Raw genomic sequence first — 18,600 nt, 5'->3', positions numbered from 1 at the left:
AGCCTAGCAAAGAAAGCTGTCTCTCAAGCATCGTAGCAGGAGCCAGGCCACCATTATAATAGTACAAGGCAATAATGATTAGTAACAGAGATGCCCTACTTCAAAATGTGTGAACACAGAATGCAGTAATAATAATAATAATAATAATAATAATAATAATAGTCAATGTTAAGCAACAATATGTCAAATTACTAGGTGAGGTTGCAAGAGGTGGAATTGAGTAGTAGCATACAGGAGTTATAATGATTTACTGTAGATCTTGTGGTATTTTTTAAGATTAGGAGTAAGGCAAAATCCAGTCCAAATCCAGTTTAAACTCCAGTTATAACTCTTTATCTTTAGAATGCAGCCTTCACAATGGCAGGCCAAGGCCTGATTGCAGGTCTTAAACAGAGCTGTAACTAGAAATTTTGGTGCCCTGTTGACAAAGAGCATTGGCACCCTCCCAATGCCATATTTTGATATTACTGACAGTTAGAGAGGTCATGGACAATGCTACTTTGGCATGATATCACATGCTTAAATTAGATTGTAAATCCCTGCTTGAAAAAAAATACTTGAGTAACATCTAGAGAGACCCTGTCTTGGGTAAACCAATATAACATTTTATCCCCTAGAATTAACAAAGCTCCCAAATACCATTGGCTACTGATTAAGGTGCATGCAGCATTGTCTTTACTGACATCATGCTCTGCTACTCTAGAGGTAGGAACCTCTGTGGCCTTCTTGTACAGTCAGATATCACCAATAGGGGTGGAAGCTCAACCCCTAAACATTTCTTATGCCACAAAACATTGTGGTGTTTTAAATATACATGCATCACTTGCAGGTATTAAATTACAGGTGAAGTGTTCTCTCACCTGCATTTTGGCAAGAAATGTTATATTCAACATCATCTGAAGTGTAACAGCTTGAGCACTCAGATGGTAGCAAGACCAGATGCAGACAAAACACTGTAATTGGTAGTAGGTGATGATACCAGGAACAGCATCAAATGGAGCAGGAACCAAGAACACCATGTAGTGAGAATGGTATACACAGGCGAGTTGTAGGTTCCGATAACAGGATCAGATAGGTAGTCACTGTGCAACTAGTGGGATAGCTGCCTCAGGCATAGACAGTACCAGACCAGACACCGGAATGGATAGTGGATGATGATACCAGAGATCAATGGTGCAGGAACCAGGTACGTTCACCATGCAATGAGAATGGTATACACAGGCGAGTGGCAGGTTCGGATATCAGGAACAGGCTGAGATACTCCGTGCAGCCAGTGGAATAGCTGCACCAGGTGTAGATCACTTGCAGGAGTCGTGTAGCAGAAGAAAGCAAAACTGCACAAACAGGGGGTGGGCATTGGCCCCATTTGTTTTTACACGGGGGGTTGCTGGAGGTGCAGGCTGTTTGAGTGCCTGCTCCCTCACTGTGCTAGCAGCCGAGTGCTGCACGTAATGCAGCACCCGGCTCCTGTCACTGAGGGGGAACCAGCACTTTGGTGCCATCCCTCAGCTGATGACACCCAGTGCGGCCCGCATCCCCCTTGTGACGCCAGTGGCCTTTGTCTCCCCATGTTGCTGGGCCTGGCTGGATTTATCCACTCTCACTCTCTGTGTTCACTGCATTTACCGTGTTTCCCCGATAATAAGACCTACCCCGAAAATAAGCCGTACCCTTACTTTTGGAAAACGGTCCAAAATAAGCCCTACCCCGAAAATAAGCACTAACAAAATCCCCATTTTGTCCGGTCCCTGCCTGCTCTACACTAAAATGCTCCCAGCTCTGCCCCCCACATGAAATGGATGCCGCTGTTAAAGATTTAACAGAGGCATTCAATCACAGCTGCAGTGTCTCACTCTCTCACAGTAAGCGCGCGGCAGCTGGCGTGCGTGGCAGCGTCATTTACAGTAGCGCCGCGGAGGAGAGGATAGAAAAAGAGGAAAAAAAATAAAGGTAAGTAAAGAATTGTATTGAATTATTGAAATTGCTGTCAATGTTAATTAAAATAAGCCCTACCCCGAAAATAAGCCCTATGGAGATTTTTTGACCAAAAAAAAATTAGACAGTGTCTTATTATCGGGGAAACATGGTATGCATACATTTATTTATTTACATTTTACTGCATTTATGCATACACAGGAGCAGTAGAAGCAGAACAGTTCATGCTAAAGCCCTGACTTACTGTTTCTTTACTACTATTTATTTAAGGTGTGTCATATATACACACGTGAATGGGTGCAGCAGGTAAAATGGGTTTTCCATTTGCAAATAAACTGTTGGGACTGTTAGGAATGATTTTTGGTGACACTGACATTTTCGGAAATATAAGATTATTACAGAGTATGGGTCCAATCCCATGAACTATGGAGCTCATTCAGACCTGCTCGCAAGATGCGACTGCTCGCTGCCGAAAAGGGGCCGGATATTTAAATTAATTGCTCGCACTGCATGGCGTAAGGACGCCCTCTATGTCTTAGTGAGCTACGGCACTGAGCGCTCGCAAGTGTATAAAGACACCTCCTTTCCCCTCGCAACACGTCATCTCCTGGAATTGTTTGAATAATCGGTAACATCGAGAGCTATCGGCGCTGCTCGCAGCCCTTGGGGTTGCCTTTCCCCGCAGAAAGCACTGCGATCAGTGCTGGATGCAATACATGCAGGTGACGTGCACAATGACACTACTTTGCTAATCATGCACACCCTTTAAACTGCGTTTAGGCGGCCTGACACACCTGCATCCGCAACACCACTCCCCCGTTCACAAGCACCTTCCACTGTTACCACCCACAAATGGCAATATCTGTCACTCAAAGTAGCGACCAGTCTGTGTGATACAAGCGCATGAATCCCCATCGCTAAAACTGGCTTGCGCAGGCACACTGCGAATTAGACGCATGCGCACTAAGCAACAATCGCCCGGCAGCGAGCGATCACACCTTAGCGAACAGGTCTGAATCAGGTCCTATATTCTGTGTATCCCTATTTTTGACTTAATTTAACAAGATATGTAAGGGACGATTTTTCCATTACTATATTATTTTCAAACCACTGATGACAATAAGCAAATTGATTGTATTGCATTCTCTCAATTGAGTTCTATTGTCCAATCGTATGATTTTATGTAAACATTATGACAGATATTTTAGTTATGCATGTATAGGCCAACTAGGATATGCAGTCTAAATTTGAGTTTATTCAATATTGTTTCTATACAATACTGTAATTTATTCACTGTACACCATCTATGTCTATGCAATTTTGCATCTCTTTGATGTTTGCATCTAACGTGTGAAACTACTGCTTTTGCTTTAATCCACATATGTGAATTGTACCAATTTATACCTAAATCACGTCTTCCTTTGTCAATATGACGATTGGTGGTTGCCGATAGCAACCACAAACATAGAATTTAAAAATCATCTAAATCAAACAGTGGCCCTGATTCAGAACCGCTTGCTCTGACAGAGCGCTCACTCTGAATCAGGGCCAGGCTATTTTTTTTTTTTAACGGCCTCCTAGCCACTCGCATAGCTGTGGGTGACCACCAACAGCTATCGCGAGCGGCCAGGAAGATGGTCGCGATGGTCAAGACCATCGTGACCCTCGGGTTTGCGACGAGACCCTTGTGGTAGGGTCTCGTTGCCGCAAGCTCCAGAGAGATTTCGGCTCAAACAGAGCCTAAATCTCTCCCACTGATATCACTCGTGATGTCAGTGGAGCCTGCCCCAGATGGAGGTGTTTACATGGGAACGCCTCCGTTTGGGCAGCCACTCCCCCGGCCCGCCCACCAAAGGGGGCGTGCTTGTCACTCAACATCGACAGCACGCCCCCTTTGGTACGAGACCCGGAGCGACGGAGTGCCCGTCGCTATCTGGGGCTCGCGCATGCGCACTGGGCCACCATCGACCCGGTTGCGAGCGCTCAGCGCTTTTGTCCGGGTCTGAATCAGGCTCTATGTATTTTTGTGATGTCTCTATACATTTGATATGTATTATTCAATTGGATGCATTATACAGACTGTGGGCAGTTATTCTGAGTAATGATACACTCAGGTAATACCCACACCTGTGCTTGCTCATCTCATGCGATAAATTGAAAAACTCTGCACATAGCTAGTGAAATTATACTGTATTGACCACACACAAACCAGGAGAATCCTATAATTATTTTATTTCTTACAATTTAGTTATAATTTGATCATAATAAAAAATAATTCTTCCTATTTTCACTCTGATACCTCATTGATATATATATATATATATATATATATATATATATATATATATTAGGGGTGAGCGGGTTCGGATTTCTGAAATCCGAACCCCCCCGAGCCCCCCCGATCCGAGTCCGATCCGAATCAGGCTCGACTTTTCCCGCCTGACTCGGATCTGAAATCGAGGCAAAACGTCTTCATCCCGCCTTCCGAGTCTCGCGGGTTTTGGATCCTATATAAGGTACCCACGTCGGCGCCATTTTCTCACTCGGCTGTGGACAGTGAAGAGGGAGGGTGGGAGTTAGGGCTGTGTAGTGTAGTGTAGTGTAGTGCTGCTGTTGTCCACTACTTCAAAGTCCATAGGGGCTGGCTGTGTTGTGCTGTGCTGCTGTTGTTAATAGGGGCTGTGTCCACTACTTCAAAGTCCATAGGGGCTGGCTGGACTGTGTTGTGCAGTCAGTTCTCCATAGGGGCTGTGTCCACTCCAAAGTCCTGTGCAGTGTCCCAGTCCTAAAGAGGTGCTGTAGTGCTGTCCAGGGGGTGCTCTGTCCATCAGGGGTGCTCCCCCCAAGTTTTAAAAAAATAATATATTTTCTGTGTTTGTGAATTGTGTGCGCAGTAGCCGCACGTGCATCAACAAAGTAGTGCCAAGCGTGCGCCTGTGTCATAAGTAAAGGGCCGGCTGGCTTGACCGTTAAAGGGTGCTGTAACCCCCGAAAGTACACTCCAGTCCAAACCGAAAAAAAATTATTTTCTGTGTTTGTGAATTGTGTGCGCAGTAGCCGCACGTGCATCAACAAAGTAGTGCCAAGCGTGCGCCTGTGTCATAAGTAAAGGGCCGGCTGGCTTGACCGTTAAGGGTGCTGTAACCCCCGAAAGTACACTCCAGTCCAAACCAAAAAAAAAATTATTTTCTGTGTTTGTGAATTGTGTGCGCAGTAGCCGCACGTGCATCAACAAAGTAGTGCCAAGCGTGCGCCTGTGTCATAAGTAAAGGGCCGGCTGGCTTGACCGTTAAGGGTGCTGTAACCCCCGAAAGTACACTCCAGTCCAAACCAAAAAAAAATTTATTTTCTGTGTTTGTGAATTGTGTGCGCAGTAGCCGCACGTGCATCAACAAAGTAGTGCCAAGCGTGCGCCTGTGTCATAAGTAAAGGGCCGGCTGGCTTGACCGTTAAGGGTGCTGTAACCCCCGAAAGTACACTCCAGTCCAAACCAAAAAAAAAATTATTTTCTGTGTTTGTGAATTGTGTGCGCAGTAGCCGCACGTGCATCAACAAAGTAGTGCCAAACGTGCGCCTGTGTCATAAGTAAAGGGCCGGCTGGCGTGACCGTTAAAGGGTGCTGTAACCCCCAAAGTACACTCCAGTCCAAACCAAAAAAAAAATTATTTTCTGTGTTTGTGAATTGTGTGCGCAGTAGCCGCACGTGCATCAACAAAGTAGTGCCAAGCGTGCGCCTGTGTCATAAGTAAAGGGCCGGCTGGCTTGACCGTTAAAGGGTGCTGTAACCCCCGAAAGTACACTCCAGTCCAAACCAAAAAAAAAATTATTTTCTGTGTTTGTGAATTGTGTGCGCAGTAGCCGCACGTGCATCAACAAAGTAGTGCCAAGCGTGCGCCTGTGTCATAAGTAAAGGGCCGGCTGGCTTGACCGTTAAAGGGTGCTGTAACCCCCAAAGTACACTCCAGTCCAAACCGAAAAAAAATTATTTTCTGTGTTTGTGAATTGTGTGCGCAGTAGCCGCACGTGCATCAACAAAGTAGTGCCAAGTGTGCGCCTGTGTCATAAGTAAAGGGCCGGCTGGCTTGACCGTTAAAGGGTGCTGTAACCCCCGAAAGTACACTCCAGTCCAAACCAAAAAAAAAATTATTTTCTGTGTTTGTGAATTGTGTGCGCAGTAGCCGCACGTGCATCAACAAAGTAGTGCCAAGCGTGCGCCTGTGTCATAAGTAAAGGGCCGGCTGGCTTGACCGTTAAAGGGTTCTGTAACCCCCAAAGTACACTCCAAACCAAAAAAATATATATTTTCTGTGTTTGTGACTTGTGTGCACTGTGGCTGCACGTGCATCAACAAAGGAGCAGCGCCAAGCGTGCGCCTGTGTCCCATAAGTAAAGAGCCGGCTGGCTCATTTCTTAAAGGGTGGTGTAACCCACAAAGTGCACTACTCTCCAGCAAAAATAAAAAAATATTTTCTGTGTTTGTGTGCGCTTTAGCCGCACGTATATATATCAATATAACATAAATGGAGGACCAAACTTTCTCTGATAAAAATAAAATAGGGAAAGATCAAGAACCACTTCCTACTAGTGCTGTTGCTGCTGCTGGGAGTTGTTCATCATCCCAGAGAGGAAGTAGGAACATCACTACTTTTACTAAACAATTGACCCTCCAACAGTCCCTAGCGATGAGGATGAAGTACGACAGCAGTCATCCTGAAGCAAAACGTATAACTGAGGCCTTGACTGCTATGTTGGTGTTAGACGTGCGTCCGGTATCCGACATTAGTGCAGTGGGATTTAGACAATTGATGGAGGTAGTGTGTCCTCGGTTCCAAATCCCGTCTAGATTCCACCTGCATCCTCAAAGCAGCAGCGACAAGCGTGCGTCTGTCTGTTAAAGGGTGGTGACACCCTCAAAGTGTTCTACACAAACAATTAAAATATTGTTCTTTTTTTTCGGTCTTTGTGAAATGTGTGGGCTGTAGCCGCACCTGCATCCTTAAAGCAGCAGCGACAAGCGTGCGTCTGTCTGTTAAAGGGTGGTGTAACTCTCAAAGTGCTCCAAAAAATAAAAAACTATTTTTTTTATGTGTTTGTGACTTGTGTGCGATGTAGCCGCACTTGCATCCTCAAAGCAGCAGCGACAAGAGTGCGTCTGTCTGTTAAAGGGTGGTGACACCCTCAAAGTGTGCTACACAAACAATAAAAATATTCTTCTTTTTTCTGTCTTTGTGAATTGTGTGGGCTGTAGCCGCACCTGCATCCTTAAAGCAGCAGCGACAAGCGTGCGTCTGTCTGTTAAAGGGTGGTGACACCCTCAAAGTGTGCTACACAAACAATTAAAATATTGTTCTTTTTTTTTCTGTCTTTGTGAATTGTGTGGGCTGTAGCCGCACTTGCATCCTCAAAGCAGCAGCGACAAGCGTGCGTCTGTCTGTTAAAGGGTGGTGACACCCTCAAAGTGTGCTACACAAAGAATAAAAATATTCTTCTTTTTTTTTCTGTCTTTGTGAATTGTGTGGGCTGTAGCCGCACTTGCATCCTCAAAGCAGCAGCGACAAGCGTGCGTCTGTCTGTTAGAGGGTGGTGTAACCCTCAAAGTGTGCTCCACAAACAATAAAAATATTCTTTTTTTTTTTCTGTCTTTGTGAATTGTGTGGGCTGTAGCCGCACTTGAATCCTCAAAGCAGCAGCGACAAGCGTGCGTCTGTCTGTTAAAGGATTACATCGGTGACAGCATCCAAGTAGGCATGTCAGACAGTCCGTACCTGTACTGGCAGGAAAAAGAAGCAATTTGGAGGTCCCTGTACAAACTGGCTCTATTTTACCTGAGTTGCCCCCCCTCCAGTGTGTACTCCGAAAGAGTGTTTAGTGCAGCCGGGAACCTTGTTAGCGAAAGGCGTAGGAGGTTGCTTCCACAAAATGTGGAGAAGATGATGTTCATAAAATGAATGATCAACTCTTCCAGGGAGACCAGCCTCCAGAACGTACAGAGGGACCTGTGGTTCCAGCAGGGACGAATTAATACTCTGTGAGGATGAGGATGTACATAACACTGAAGAGGGTGAGGAATCTGTGGATGAGGAGGATGAGGACGACTTCTTGCCTCCGTAGAGCCAGTTTGTGCAGGGACAGATTAATTGCCAGCTTGTTTTGTGGGGGCCCAAACGAACCAATCATTTCAGCCACAGTTGTGTGGCAGACCCTGGCGCTGAAATGATTGGTTTGTTAAAGTGTGCATGTCCTGTTTATACAACATAAGGGTGGGTGGGAGGGCCCAAGGACAATTCCATCTTGCACCTCTTTTTTTTCTTTGCATTATGTACAGTTTGGGGCCTAGTTTTTCAATGCCATCCTGTCTGCCACTGCAGTTTCACGCCTAGATGGGTCACGTGTTTGTGCCGCCCACTCGTGTCGCTTAGCATAGTCATCCAGCTACCTCGGTGCAACCTTTTGGACATAAAAACACTATTGTGAGGTGTGAGGTATTCAGAATAGACTGGAAATGAGTGGAAATTAAGGTTATTGAGGTTAATAATAGCATAGGAGCAGAAAAACCTACAAATTCTGTGATTTTAGCTGTTTTTATGCTTTTTTTCAAAAAAATACAGATCCAAAACACAAAACCCAGAACCCAAAACACGGAAGGGTGGTTTTGGCAAAACCAATCCAGATCCAAAACACGAAGAAAGATCCAGATCCAAAACCAAAACACAAAACACGAAAAGTGGCCGGTGCACACCCCTAATATATATGTCTGTGATTTGCTTCATGACTATTTAACAACTACATAGCAATAGTCCTAACTTTACTCATACTCCACTGCTATATGATAGTTCCCTGCCATCAGGGGTAGCTGGGGCCATTCTGCATTTGGCAGCATGGCATCGCTAGTGACATTCTGAGATCTTTCTGCATGTACAAAAGATCTGAGGATGCTACGGATGACCCGCAGTACCGCGCGTCAGCCTCGTGATAGTGGGTACATACTACACAATTTGAACGATTTGTTGTTCCGATACATCGGAATCTGTCAATCACTCAAGATATCATGTAGTGTGTATCCACCTTAAGAGTGCCCCAACATAGAGTCTTTCTTATCTTTGGTAAGCTCCTGGTAATTATCCAGGTAATGAGCAGCCTTGATTGCCAGACCACTTGTGAGAGGATGATAAAAGGTGTGTCAGTTTCTCTGGGCAGTCTCTCACTACCTGGGGGTCAGACCTCTTGAGACACTGCAATGGCTTTATGCAGGGCCGCAACTAGGGGGGGGTTGGAGGTGCACGTGCACCGGGTGAGCCGCTGTACCTGGTGCCAGTGACCTCCAGCTCGGCGCTGCAGAGAGGCTCCAAGCCGGACGTCCGCTGGTAATATTTATTACCAGCGGGCGCCCGGCTCCTTCTCTGCAGCGACGCGGTGTAGCCGGAGCTGGAGGCTGGAGTTCTCTCCCGAACTCCAGCTTCCGGCTCTCCCCACGGGCACTATGGGGGAGACGTCATGACATCTCCCCCATAGTTCCAAGGAGCAGCCGGCGGACCGGACGCGACGCTGGATGCAGGAGCGGGGTTCAAGGTAAGTATTTTTTTTTTTTAATAAGCTGCACTACAGGGGCATTATTATGGGGGCAGGGGCATTACCACAGGGGCATTACTATGGGGGCATAGGCAATAAGGGGCATTAATAATGGGGCATGAGCACTACAGGGGCATTACTATTGGGGCATGGGCACTACAGGGGCATTACCACAGGGGCATTACTGTGGGGGCATGAGCACTACAGGGGCATTACTGTAAGGGCACTACAGGGATATTACTATGGGGGCATGGGCAATACAGGGGCATTACTATGAGAGCATGGGCACTACAGGGGCATTACTATGAGAGCATGGGCACTACAGGGGCATTACTATGAAAGCATGGGCACTACAGGGGCATTAATATGGGAGCATGGGCACTACAGGGGCATTACTGTATGGTGGGCACTACAGGGGCATTACTACATTACTATGGGGGTATTAACATATGGGCATTACTATGGGGGCATTACAATATGGGCACTACTGCAGGGGGAATTACATGGGGGGCGCCAAATTACTGTCTTGCCCCTGGTGACAAAAATCCTAGTTTCGGCCCTGCTTTATGTATATGCTGCTTTGTGTGAGTTGGATATTGGGTCCTCCCACCCTTAGAGAAGAAGACCTATGTACTGTAAGTGCCAGACAAGCTAGGATATATTTTATGTATTATGTATTTTGTGCTGCAAAATAAAATTAGTTGCATATACTTGTACCAAGGCAATGGACTGGTGTGCTTTTAATCAGCTGCTGCAAGAGAAGTGCTACCATTCACCCCATGAGATGGCACGCGTCGACCTGATCTTGTAGTTTTATATATATATATATATATATATTATATATATATATAAATGTATGTATATGTATATATATATATATAAATGTATGAATATGTATGTATATATATATATATATATATATATATATATAAAAAACAGAAAACCCGGCACTCACCATGTTTAAACACTCTCAATGATGTCTAAATAAATAAATAATGGGGATTTGGTTCATGGATTGATCAATGCATTTTAAGCCCGAAGCCCACATCACGGGACCCCACTTTTCTGCAGGTCCTACACTATCCGTCACACTAATGGTAACCTGGTAGCTGTTATCACATAGTTTAGACTGAAAAAATGTTACCTGGTTTAAAGCTCACCTGCCAGCTACTGGCTTTTAAAGGTAAGGCAGTCACCTAACATAGCTTCTATCATACTACCAAAAGGACAGCTGACACAGGTTAATATAAACGAGTTTGCACATGGGGTGCATGGGAAAGCTATGATCACAAAAGGTTAATTAAAAATTAACCGCATAAACAAAGTCAGAAACCCACTGCACTCGCCACTCCCAGATTTGGGGTGCAGACCTGCACTCGCCATTCCCAGGACTGGGGTGCAAGTGGCCTGTGACCACATTGCCTAAATAAATAAAAACAGAAAACCCAGCACTCATCATGTTTAAACACTCTCAATGATGTCTAAATAAATAAATAATGGGGATTTGGTTCATGGATTGATCAATGCATTTTAAGCCCGCAGCCCACATCACGGGACCCCACTTTTCTGCAGGTCCTACACTATCCGTCACACTAATGGAAACCTGGTAGCTGTTATCACATAGTTTAGACTGAAAAAATGTTACCTGGTTTAAAGCTCACCTGCCAGCTACTGGTTTTTAAAGGTAAGGCAGTCACCTAACATAGCTTCTATCATACTACCAAAAGGACAGCTGACACAGGTTAATATAAACTAGGGGTGTGCACCGGCCACTTTTCGTGTTTTGTGTTTTGGTTTTGGATCTGGATCTTTCTTCGTGTTTTGGATCTGGATTGGTTTTGCCAAAACCACCCTTCCGTGTTTTGGGTTCTGGGTTTTGTGTTTTGGATCTGTATTTTTTTGAAAAAAAGCATAAAAACAGCTAAAATCACAGAATTTGTAGGTTTTTCTGCTCCTATGCTATTATTAACCTCAATAACCTTAATTTCCACTCATTTCCAGTCTATTCTGAATACCTCACACCTCACAATAGTGTTTTTATGTCCAAAAGGTTGCACCGAGGTAGCTGGATGACTATGCTAAGCGACACGAGTGGGCGGCACAAACACGTGACCCATCTAGGCGTGAAACTGCAGTGGCAGACAGGATGGCATTGAAAAACTAGGCCCCAAACTGTACATAATGCAAAGAAAAAAAAGAGGTGCAAGATGGAATTGTCCTTGGGCCCACCCTTATGTTGTATAAACAGGACATGCACACTTTAACAAACCAATCATTTCAGCGCCAGGGTCTGCCACACAACTGTGGCTGAAATGATTGGTTCGTTTGGGCCCCCACAAAACAAGCTGGCAATTAATCTGTCCCTGCACAAACTGGCTCTACGGAGGCAAGATGTCATCCTCATCCTCCTCATCCACCGATTCCTCACCCTCTTCAGTGTGTACATCCTCATCCTCACAGAGTATTAATTCGTCCCTGCTGGAACCACAGGTCCCTCTGTACGTTCTGGAGGCTGGTCTCCCTGGAAGAGTTGATAATTCATTTTATGAACATCATCTTCTCCACATTTTGTGGAAGCAACCTCCTACGCCTTTCGCTGACAAGGTTCCCGGCTGCACTAAACACTCTTTCGGAGTACACACTGGAGGGGGGGCAACTAAGGTAAAATAGAGCCAGTTTGTACAGGGACCTCCAAATTGCTTCTTTTTCCTGCCAGTACAGGTACGGACTGTCTGACATGCCTACTTGGATGCTGTCACCGATGTAATCCTTTAACAGACAGACGCACGCTTGTCGCTGCTGCTTTGAGGATTCAAGTGCGGCTACAGCCCACACAATTCACAAAGACAGAAAAAAAAAAGAATATTTTTATTGTTTGTGGAGCACACTTTGAGGGTTACACCACCCTTTAACAGACAGACGCACGCTTGTCGCTGCTGCTTTGAGGATGAAAGTGCGGCTACAGCCCACACAATTCACAAAGACAGAAAAAAGAAGAAGAATATTTTTATTGTTTGTGTAGCACACTTTGAGGGTGTCACCACCCTTTAACAGACAGACGCACGCTTGTCGCTGCTGCTTTAAGGATGCAGGTGCGGCTACAGCCCACACATTTCACAAAGACCGAAAAAAAAAGAACAATATTTTAATTGTTTGTGTAGCACACTTTGAGGGTGTCACCACCCTTTAACAGACAGACGCACGCTTGTCGCTGCTGCTTTAAGGATGCAGGTGCGGCTACAGCCCACACAATTCACAAAGACAGAAAAAAGAAGAATATTTTTATTGTTTGTGTAGCACACTTTGAGGGTGTCACCACCCTTTAACAGACAGACGCACTCTTGTCGCTGCTGCTTTGAGGATGCAAGTGCGGCTACATCGCACACAAGTCACAAACACATAAAAAAAATAGTTTTTTATTTTTTGGAGCACTTTGAGAGTTACACCACCCTTTAACAGACAGACGCACGCTTGTCGCTGCTGCTTTAAGGATGCAGGTGCGGCTACAGCCCACACATTTCACAAAGACCGAAAAAAAAAGAACAATATTTTAATTGTTTGTGTAGCACACTGTGAGGGTGTCACCACCCTTTAACAGACAGACGCACGCTTGTCGCTGCTGCTTTAAGGATGCAGGTGCGGCTACAGCCCACACAATTCACAAAGACAGAAAAAAGAAGAAGAATATTTTTATTGTTTGTGTAGCACACTTTGAGGGTGTCACCACCCTTTAACAGACAGACGCACTCTTGTCGCTGCTGCTTTGAGGATGCAAGTGTGGCTACATCGCACACAAGTCACAAACACATTAAAAAAAATTTTGATTTTTTTTGGAGCACTTTGAGAGTTACAACACCCTTTAACAGACAGACGCACGCTTGTCGCTGCTGCTTTGAGGATGCAAGTGCGGCTACAGCCCACACAATTCACAAAGACAGAAAAAAAAAGAACAATATTTTAATTGTTTGTGTAGCACACTTTGAGGGTGTCACCACCCTTTAACAGACAGACGCACGCTTGTCGCTGCTGCTTTAAGGATGCAGGTGCGGCTACAGCCCACACATTTCACAAAGACAGAAAAAAAAGAACAATATTTTAATTGTTTGTGTAGCACACTTTGAGGGTGTCACCACCCTTTAACAGACAGACGCACGCTTGTCGCTGCTGCTTTGAGGATGCAGGTGGAATCTAGACGGGATTTGGAACCGAGGACACACTACCTCCATCAATTGTCTAAATCCCACTGCACTAATGTCGGATACCGGACGCATGTCTAACACCAACATAGCAGTCAAGGCCTCAGTTATACGTTTTGCTTCAGGATGACTGCTGTCGTACTTCATCCTCATCGCTAGGGACTGTAGGAGGGTCAATTGTTTAGTAAAAGTAGTGATGTTCCTACTTCCTCTCTGGGATGATGAACAACTCCCAGCAGCAGCAACAGCACTAGGAGGAAGTGGTTCTTGATCTTTCCCTATTTTATTTTTATCGGAGAAAGTTTGGTCCTCCATTTATGTTATATTGATATATAATATACGTGCGGCTAAAGCGCACACAAACACAGAAAATATTTTTTTATTTTTGCTGGAGAGTAGTGCACTTTGTGGGTTACACCACCCTTTAAGAAATGAGCCAGCCGGCTCTTTACTTATGGGACACAGGCGCACGCTTGGCGCTGCTCCTTTGTTGATGCACGTGCAGCCACAGTGCACACAAGTCACAAACACAGAAAATATATTTTTTTTGGGTTTGGAGTGTACTTTGGGGGTTACAGAACCCTTTATTGGTCAAGCCAGCCGGCCCTTTACTTATGACACAGGCGCACGCTTGGCACTACTTTGTTGATGCACGTGCGGCTACTGCGCACACAATTCACAAACACAGAAAATAATTTTTTTTTGGGTTTGGACTGGAGTGTACTTTCGGGGGTTACAGCACCCTTTAACGGTCAAGCCAGCCGGCCCTTTACTTATGACACAGGCGCACACTTCGCACTACTTTGTTGATGCACGTGCGGCTACTGCGCACACAATTCACAAACACAGAAAATAATTTTTTTTTTGGTTTGGACTGGAGTGTACTTTGGGGGTTACAGCACCCTTTAACGGTCAAGCCAGCCGGCCCTTTACTTATGACACAGGCGCACGCTTGGCACTACTTTGTTGATGCACGTGCGGCTACTGCGCACACAATTCACAAACACAGAAAATAATTTTTTTTTTGGTTTGGACTGGAGTGTACTTTGGGGGTTACAGCACCCTTTAACGGTCAAGCCAGCCGGCCCTTTAATTATGACACAGGCGCACGCTTGGCACTACTTTGTTGATGCACGTGCGGCTACTGCGCCCACAATTCACAAACACAGAAAATAATTTTTTTTTTGGTTTGGACTGGAGTGTACTTTCGGGGGTTACAGCACCCTTTAACGGTCAAGCCAGCCGGCCCTTTACTTATGACACAGGCGCACGCTTGGCACTACTTTGTTGATGCACGTGCGGCTACTGCGCACACAATTCACAAACACAGAAAATAATTTTTTTTTGGGTTTGGACTGGAGTGTACTTTCGGGGGTTACAGCACCCTTAACGGTCAAGCCAGCCGGCCCTTTACTTATGACACAGGCGCACGCTTGGCACTACTTTGTTGATGCACGTGCGGCTACTGCGCACACAATTCACAAACACAGAAAATAATTTTTTTTTTGGTTTGGACTGGAGTGTACTTTCAGGGGTTACAGCACCCTCTAACGGTCAAGCCAGCCGGCCCTTTACTTATGACACAGGCGCACGCTTGGCACTACTTTGTTGATGCACGTGCGGCTACTGCGCACACAATTCACAAACACAGAAAATAATTTTTTTTTGGTTTGGATTGGAGTGTACTTTCGGGGGTTACAGCACCCTTTAACGGTCAAGCCAGCCGGCCCTTTACTTATGACACAGGCACACGCTTGGCACTACTTTGTTGATGCACGTGCGGCTACTGCGCACACAATTCACAAACACAGAAAATATATTATTTTTTTAGCACTTGGGGGGAGCACCCCTGATGAACAGAGCACCCCCTGGACAACACTACAGCACCCCTTTAGGACTGGGACACTGCACAGGACTTTGGAGTGTACACAGCCCCTATGGAGAACTGACTGCACAACACAGTCCAGCCAGCCCCTATGGACTTTGAAGTAGTGGACACAGCCCCTATTAACAACAGCAGCACAGCACAACACAGCCAGTCCCTATGGACTTTGAAGTAGTGGACAACAGCAGCACTACACTACACTACACTACACAGCCCTAACTCCCACCCTCCCTCTTCACTGTCCACAGCCGAGTGAGAAAATGGCGCCGACGCGGGTACCTAATATAGGATCCAAAACCCGTGAGACTCGGAAGGCGGGATGATGACGTTTTGCCTCGATTTCAGATCCGAGTCAGGCGGGAAAAGTCGAGCCTGATGCGGATCGGACTCGGATCGGGGGGGCTCAGGGGGGTTCGGATTTCAGAAATCCGAACCCGCTCACCCCTAATATAAACGAGTTTGCACATGGGGTGCATGGGAAAGCTATGATCACAAAAGGTTAATTAAAAATTAACCGCATAAACAAAGTCAGAAACCCACTGCACTCACCACTCCCAGATTTGGGGTGCAGACCTGCACTCGCCATTCCCAGGACTGGGGTGCAAGTGGCCTGTGACCACATTGCCTAAATAAATAAAAACAGAAAACCCAGCACTCACCATGTTTAAACACTCTCAATGATGTCTAAATAAATAAATAAATAATGGGGATTTGGTTCATGGATTGATCAATGCATTTAAGCCCGCAGCCCACATCATGTGACCCCACTTTTCTGCAGGTCCTACACTATCCGTCACACTAATGGAAACCTGGTAGCTGTTATCACATAGTTTAGACTGAAAAAATGTTACCTGGTTTAAAGCTCACCTGCCAGCTACTGGCTTTTAAAGGTAAGGCAGTCACCTAACATAGCTTCTATCATACTACCAAAAGGACAGCTGACACAGATTAATATAAACAAGTTTGCACATGGGGTGCATGGGAAAGCTATGATCACAAAAGGTTAATTAAAAATTAACCGCATAAACAAAGTCAGAAACCCACTGCACTCGCCACTCCCAGATTTGGGGTGCAGACCTGCACTCGCCATTCCCAGGACTGGGGTGCAAGTATATAGTGTTAGGTATTGGGACAGAGTGGGTCTCTCCCACATTCTGAGGAAAGGGTTAACCTCCTTGTAACCGGGGAGGAACCACACCCATACCTCAATTAAGACCAGCTAAGGTATAAAACCTGGTAAGTTTAGTCAGTGGAAATCTGGGGGAGAGGTTGCACCTTTAGCAGCTCTCTCTATGCTGGACAATCTGAACCATGACTGTGCTGGGAATAGTCTGCTAGTTTGAACTGCTGTCTCATGTAAGCTGAATTATTGTTCCTGAACTGTGTTTGCCTTATGTAAGAAGTCATTACACTGACTCTGCCTTTTCAAGCCTGGAATAAAAAGCTTACTTGTTTGCATCATCTCAGTCTCCCATTGGTCATCTGATCTTACCCTCTACATTGTGGTATCAGAAGTGGGATAAAGTGGGTCCTGTGCCAGGGATCCTAAAGAGACAACCATGAAAGTCATTTGCAACAAATGTTGGACTTCTTTAAATAGCAGCAAGCAGTGGTAACTGCTCCAGTACTTCCAAAAATGCAATCCTCAGATGATGTGGAGGCCTTTCTTACTACTTTTGAAAGGGTTGCTACCTTGCAAACATGGCCCAAAAATTTCTGGGCCATACGGATTGCCCCTCTGCTAACAGGGGAGGCCCAAGCTGCATATACCACCCTCTCCCTGTAAGGGTGCAAAAATATATGACCGAGTGAAGGCTGCCATAGCGGATCGGTTTGGTCTCCATCTAGAAGTGTGGAAATTTAGGTCTGTGTCCTATGATCCTGATGGAAGGCAACATGTCCTGGCCCAGAAACTGGCCGACCTTGCAGTCAAATGGCTGCAGCCTGACCTACATAATTCTGGCCGGCTGGTAGAGTTGGTCACTCTCGAACAGTTTGTTGCACTTCTCCCTGCCAAAGTTGCTCGCTGGGTCCAGCTGCATCAAGTTGAGAATTTGGATTCCGCTGTCTGGCTAGTGGAAAATGCCTTGCTGGCGCAGGATGGTATGGAGAACCTTTCTTCTTTAATTATGCCAGCCTATCCCCGTCTGTCTCCACAGCGGGCATTGTGTCAGGATAAGGTGCCCCCACGTATGGATTTGGATAGACACCAGTACCCCTCGCAGACAATGGCTCTTGGGAAATTGAGGCCCACAGCTTTGCCCTTCTCTTCACGTAAAGAGGGAATTCGACCCAGAAGTCATTCTATGGGGAAGGTGATCGACGCCCATTTTCCAGAAGATGGAAGTCCAGAGTTGAGGACTTTGCCTAATAACTCCAGCTCAAGTATGTTTCTCATGCGGGCAAGGTGGGCATCAAAAATGGGCATGTCCACAGATGGATTGCTCTTTTTCCAGTGTCTTTATAGCTATAGAGCCCTTTATCTCCTCTGCACAGTTGTTGGGAAGCAAGAGATTTGAAAGCAGATGCATGACTTTATCAGTCCTCTCTTTTTTCATAATACCTGCTACTTACTATATCTTTCCTACTATTATAACTGTCACTGAGGGTGTGGAAACCTCATTTGTCATTAGATGCTTTTTAGCAGATGACTAAAAGTAGCATCTAACTCCTCTGGATGAGCAGCTTTTTTAAACCAGGCTTTTCTTTCTACCAAGTCTATTACGGGAGAGATATGATTGATCCTCAAACATCTGCATAAAGATATTAGATACTAATGATCAATATTTCCATATATATGAAACCGGTAGGACCATTTACAATAAATGTATGTTACTTTACTGTGGAAAAACTAACTACATAAATTACTTTTCACCCTTTGACAAATCATTATGATCACACTGACAACGTCTCCAGGGTTGTATTAGTTTGTATGAAAATAATGCCCTGGGGAGCTGTGATGATCATTGAATGATGTTCAACATGATTCTTATGTGATGTATTCTCTGTGCTTTA

This window comes from Taudactylus pleione, unplaced genomic scaffold (genome assembly GCF_031769625.1).
Source record: "Taudactylus pleione unplaced genomic scaffold, aTauple2 ptg000041l, whole genome shotgun sequence".
NCBI lineage: Eukaryota > Metazoa > Chordata > Amphibia > Anura > Myobatrachidae > Taudactylus > Taudactylus pleione.
The sequence above is the reverse complement of the archived record's forward strand: the minus strand, read 5'-3'. Positions refer to the sequence as shown.